The sequence below is a fragment of the Myotis davidii genome, unplaced genomic scaffold (assembly GCF_000327345.1).
Source record: "Myotis davidii unplaced genomic scaffold, ASM32734v1 scaffold404, whole genome shotgun sequence".
Lineage (NCBI taxonomy): Eukaryota > Metazoa > Chordata > Mammalia > Chiroptera > Vespertilionidae > Myotis > Myotis davidii.
Window position 1 is genome coordinate 1,539,063 of NW_006295824.1, and position 6,280 is coordinate 1,545,342.

The window sequence follows — 6,280 nt, forward strand, 5'->3', positions numbered from 1 at the left end:
TCTTCAAAAAATAGATGAATTTAAAATATTTCTAATGAACTGGTTAATGGAAAGAAAACATATATATGGGACACATATGTATAAACTTTACCATAACTAAGTATGCATTCAAAAAAAGACTAACTTTTAAAAGGTACCAAAAAAAGTGGGAAAAGCCTGAAAACTCAGATTTATTTAATGGAAAAACAAAATTAGCAAATACACACACACACACACAAATAAACACAAACAGCAGTACTACGTATTGACTCAAAAAGGGGGAAAGCAGTGGTCCAAGACCACTCAACTTGGCTTTTCAGTTAAACGAAAAACAAAACAAAACACACACACACACACACACACACACACACACAATATCAACAGTATATGCCATCTATAACAAACACAAATTCAGAATAATTTTACAATGCTTCTTTTCTTAACATAAATGATGCAATTCTAGGTGTGTATATATATTTATATAATAGATATTGTGCATATATATCTTTTTCTGGGGTTTACTGTTGACTTATTTTAAATATATTAGTGTTACTATAGGCAACTGCTTCCTGCATTTAGCAGCCTTTCCTCTCATTTACCTTCACGTGACTGGCTCCACCTACCAAAAGCCTCAGGTTGCCAGGCAGAAGGGCGCCTATTCTCTGTGAAATTGAAGGCAATGTTTTTAAACACAGGCCGGAACCTGTTTGATTGCCCTTTCATCACACGGAAAGAGTTACATTGATGCCTACATGGCCATTTTCTGCAAAAAGCCGTGCAATGCCGGCGTCAAAGACTAGACAGTCAGTCTTCCTAATGGCTGCTTCAACGCCCTCATGACTAGATGGAGGAGTGGCTTCCCAAGTCCATCACCGCCTGTGACCATTTAGCTCAAGTCGATAAGCAAAACGTCCCGCTCGCTCGGGAGTGCCTAGCAGCTGTACAACCGCAAGGAGCTGCCGGGCCTGCCATGCTGCTCCCGTTTCTCCAAGACGTACACGACGTGAAGCCGAGCAGGCCTGCCTCAGCACCCGGCCCGCAGCCCCGGGGAGACGGGCGTCTGTAGCCAGGGAACCAGGGAACGTACATGGTCTCCCCGCAGTGTGGTGATGCACGGGTGCTGATGCCTCAGAGGAGGCAGGACAGCATCCAAGGAACCTGGCCACTTACAGGAGGCACCGGGCAGGTGGCAAGCCAAAACTCAGAGGTCTCCCCGAGTGAGGCAGAGCTATTTCCCATCTAGAAGAGGCACATTTACACAGGAAAAGTCCCGAATCGGCCAATTTCCCCATTGCCAAGTTGAGATTGGATCCCAAGGGGCCTCGGCAATCTAGAAGACCTGAGCGTTGGGCCTGATTGCAACAGACAAGACCACGGTGACACTGAAGAACGGCTGGTAACTCTCAGTCAACGCAGACGGGACATTCAAAGACTGGCCAGGTCATTGCTGGACGCGGCGGTGCCGTCAGGGCGGGCACCCTCTGGGAAGCTGTGTACTTGGAGGTAACTTCCGTGTGTCTGGAGGCTCATTTCTGTGGGGGGAGAGCGCACCTCGGACCCGGCCAGGCTCACACGTGTTGTGAAACTGCCGGGGACCTGGCCACCGCCTCTGCCCAGTGCAGCCGCTAACCCGACACCCTGGGCAGCCACCGCCACCGCCAACGCCGCCCCGGCTCCCCCCTTGGTTTCCTTCAAGTTTATAATTCTTGTTTGAGTCCCTGTTTGCTTATAGGATTACCCTGTTTTGTCAGTAATGATTGCTGGGGAGAGGTGATCTGTTGTTGCCTGGGAGAGGGAGCCACATGTCCTTGGTGTGGGGTCACTTATCTTTCCCACCAGTGCCCGCCTGGGGCCCAGTCCTGCTTTGCTGGCACAGCCCCAAACCTCTGCTGTGACAGCTAGAGGCCACACTGCCTGCTACTTGGCACCCGCTGGGCAGGGGAGGAACACTGGGCCGCAGGAGGGTGGTCAGACCTGTGCAGATGTTCCCAGGCAGCTATTTGTTTAACCACCGAGGGCTCCCCACCCTCTTAACCTTGAACTCCCCCCACAGCACTTTCCTTTGATAAGATAAGCCCTTTCCTGAGCTGCTTCCGCCCTAGTTTTCTCCTGTGTTGTTGCTCTGAGTATCTGATCCAGTCTGCTTTCTACTTCTCAGAAATGTCTCGATTTTCTTTTCCTTTCTTTTCTTTTCTTTTTTTCCCCTGCTGATGGTGCTCTTTCTTATGTTTGGGGGCTTCTCTGGCTTGATTCTTTTTTAAGTCAGGGGTTCTTAAACTTGAGCTTGCATCAGAATCCCCTGGAGGTCTTGTTAAAGCAGATTTCCGAGTGTGTTTCAGTGGATATGGGGAGGGGCTGGAGAGGTCGGCTTTTCTAATACACTGGTGCCGGTGCTGTTGGCCCAGAGAACCACACTTTGAGAACCGCTGCTTTCAAATAGATCTTTCATTCAATGAACCTTTGGAAAACAGGTGTGCACATAGTTTACTAAATTGTTCCAATCTCAGAGTTTTAAGCCAATGCTATTTTCTAAAACCTAGGATTTTGATAATTGAGTAGTAAAAGCTGAGTATTTTAGTATCCAACTAAAATACTAGTTTTAAGGTGATGCATCATCACACCTCCATGTTTCCTGTCCATTTAAAATTATTCCTAATTTTTATATTACTCCTGAGTGATCTTATATCCCTGTGTTTGCCTTCCAGAAGTCAATGTTTTCAAATAGTGCAAATTTTGAGTGAAGAAAGAAAACGCTGGTGTGTGTATGTGGGGAGAACCTTGATATCTTTGCATGTATGAATATGTAGTATTTACTGACAGAGAAGAATTTGGATATCTACACATTGTTTCAGAAATCTACATTTCCATAAGAGTAAAAGGCCCCTAAATGCTGTGTATCAGGCCTCGTTCTACCTTGACTTAGAAAATTTAATCATGTCCTGAAACCAAACTACTCACAGTTTTCCCAAAGTAGCCACTGGTACCTGAGAAATCCAAACAGAAGGGGGAGGCTAAATATATATTGCTTCCTTTTGTCTTATATCCTGTTTCTCATTTCTTCTTCAGAATTTATTTTCAGGCCCAGGCACACGTGTACATGCCAGTTTTCAAGATTAAATGTGCATATCCACTTCATACTGTTTTTAGAGAGTGACTCTAAATGCATGAGTGCATTTAGAAGAATTACTTGTATGCATGTATGCGGATCATCAGGACTTAAATATAACACACACATTAACCTGTCTGGCTTATTTTAACCTTGAGACTTCTCTCCTACCTTAAAAACAAGACAGCCTTCCTTCTTCTGAGTCTCCTTAGCTTAAATATTTCAATGTATTCTGAGGTTATCTTCTTCCCACTACCTGTCATTGAGTGCTGAGCTCACACACTGTCTATTTTAAGCTCTAACTACTTTAATTTAAATTTGCAAGCAATTATTAACCCCTTGAATTTGAAATGCACTTTTTTTAAGTGCAAAAATCTCACTCAAGTGAATCAGCTTATATATAAATATAACAACCTTAGAGTAAAGGAAATCTAAACTAACCAATCTTGTATTAGCTGTGATCTGAACATATCACACATATATTTAAAGCTGCAACACTCCTACCATAACCTACCAACTAAAAATACTACCTGTGTGCTTGAGGGTAAGTTATGACTGTCATAAGAACCATAATTTTAAACCTTGATGTTTGTGGGCATAAATCTCAGCTTGGTTTCTGGCTAAGCCATAAAATTAAACAGAAAAAATGTTTTGGAGGCTTCTTTGCATACTGTGATGAGAGCATTTGGCTTGACTCTGAGCTATTAAAGTCACCATCTAATTTTGTTTTTCAGATATAGCTGTGTATGAAGATGTCCCCTAACACAGGATACCAACTAGATGTAGCTACCCTTCAGCATAAGCACTGTTTGATTGCAGTGTAAATACACCAAGACAGACAGATTAAATGGTCACTGATGCATGAGGGTTTTCTAGGAGACTAGAAGGAAGAAAAGGTATAAAAACATCTTGGAGGTCTTTGTGCACTATTTGCATAAAAATAATATTTATTTTGAGAACTGCTGTGAGCCTTAATAGTGGTGGCTTTTTGTTCTGCTTTGTTTAGAGAATTTAGAGCACCTAGCTATGGCCTTGGAAAAGGGGCTCACTCTCATGGAACATCAATATCCCAGACCTGTGAAGTGGAGGTAATAATACTCATCTTTCAAGGTTTTTGTGGAGATTGAATAAGATAATATGGGTAAAATGCTTAGTAGACACCTGCACATGCCACATGTAGGTACTTCATAAAGAATGGTTAGTATTTTGGAAGGAACTGAATCAAAGCAAGAGAATAATGATTACAAAAGGAGATATAAGTCAAGTTTGGACTGATCCCATGTGCCTAATACATTAGACAATGCTCTAAAGAATCATTTCTTGCAAAAATCATATTAAAATATATAACTGAGGAGGGAGAGAGAATAATATTTATTTGAGTGATCACTTTGTGTTAAGCACTGTCTGGGTGTAGTAGCTATCTACTACTGTAGATACCAAGTTTAGTGACTTAAACTTATTCTCACAGTTTCTGTGGGGTAGGTAACTGGGCACAGCTCAGGTGGATCCTCTGCTCCAGGGTCTTTTATAGGTTACAATCAAATTTTAGGCCAGCGCTGCGATCTCATCTGAAGGCTCTACTGGGGAAGGATTTACTTCTAAGCTAACATAGCTGTTGGCAGAATTCAGTTCCTTGTGGGCTGCTGGACTGGTGCTCTCAGTTCCCAGTGGTTGTTGGCTGGGGCTGCCATCAATTCCTTGTTACATGGGCTTTCTTAATGTGGCAGCTTGCTTTTTAAAAATTAACACAAACAAGCCAATGAAGCTGTAGAGAAATTGTGCTAGTTATAGAAGTCCCAGTTTCTGTAACCTAATCGTAGGAGTGGCATCCATCACATTTGCTGCACTTCATTGGTTAGAAGCAACTAATAGGTCCCACCCACACTCAAGGGGAAGAGATTGCACAAGAGTGTGAATACCAGGAATCAGGGATCATTGAAGACCATGTTAGAGTCTGTCTGCCATAATAGCTAACATGGAAATAATAGAAATTGTAATTATAGCAAAAAATGAACTGAGTACCAACTCTGTTCCATGCACTTCTCTAAGCATTTATACTTATTATTCATTAATCCTCCCAACAGTCTTATAAAGTAGAAGTTAACATCCTTGTTTTCATAATGAGGACACTGAAGCACAGAGAGGTTTAGTGATTTGCCTATGGTTACACAGCTAGTGTGTGGTCAAGATGAGGTTGGAACCTTGATATTCTAATCCCAGTGTCCTTATTCTTAACCCCTATTCTACTTTGCCTTATAACATAAAAGTTATAATTAGTAATTTATTGACAAATTGGTTGATTTTAGTCTATTTCTAATTATATATATATTTTAAGGAATTGTCAGCTTATTAGTAATATTACATGAAATTAAAATATTCTGAGTAGATGAGATAATGTTTGCACTGCTCAGTCTGTGTTATTTTCCTTCCGTTGTTTTGGCAGCTGAGATGGGCAAAGCAGAATTAGGGTAACGTTGCATAGGACAGCTGTTGAATGATATGATTCAAGATTTAACTATCCTAAATAATAAAAGCCTAATATGCAAATTGCTCAACTGGGAATTCGATGGGGAGTTTGACCACTCGCTATGATGTGCGCTGACCACCAGGGGGCAGCACAGAACATGGTGAGCATCGGCAATGCGGCACTGGCAGCAGGCGGCAGTGGAGGTGCTGCTGGCCCCAATGGGCCCTGACAAGATGGGGATCATGAGGGAATGGTGGAGCAGGTGAGTGGGCAGCATCAGGCCAAGGCGGGTGGAAGTGGGGGGGCACTCCCGGCTCCCAGGCGCTGAGGGAGCTGGGCAGGGGGCCTGGCCTCGACCAATCGCCCAGCAGACATCAAGCCAAGTGGGGGGCCCAGCCCCAATTGATTGTCCCACAGGCAGGTTGGTGGAGCAGATGAAGGGAGGCGGTGAGGCTGCGAGGCTGAGGGTACGAGCTGGTGGCACAGGCCACCCTGAGGGACCCCACCCGTGCATGAATTCGTGCACCGGGCCTCTAGTATCATAATAAAGATCCGAAAAGTCACCTTGAGGACATGATAGTTTCCAAGATTAGGAGACTGTAATATAAACCTGATAGTGACTATAAGCATTACATCGTTATAATCGGAAAACTCTTATCTTCCTTTACTTTACCTATGGCATGTGACTAGAAATTCTACTTCTACATATGTATACTCCCTGACCAGGA

At 43.3% G+C, this 6,280-nt stretch overlaps 1 pseudogene; it reads right to left on the bottom strand.

The window, feature by feature from the left end:
* Positions 1-658: 658 nt before the first annotated feature.
* On the bottom strand, positions 659-3,176 carry LOC102768947 (annotated as a pseudogene).
* Positions 3,177-6,280: the final 3,104 nt, after the last annotated feature.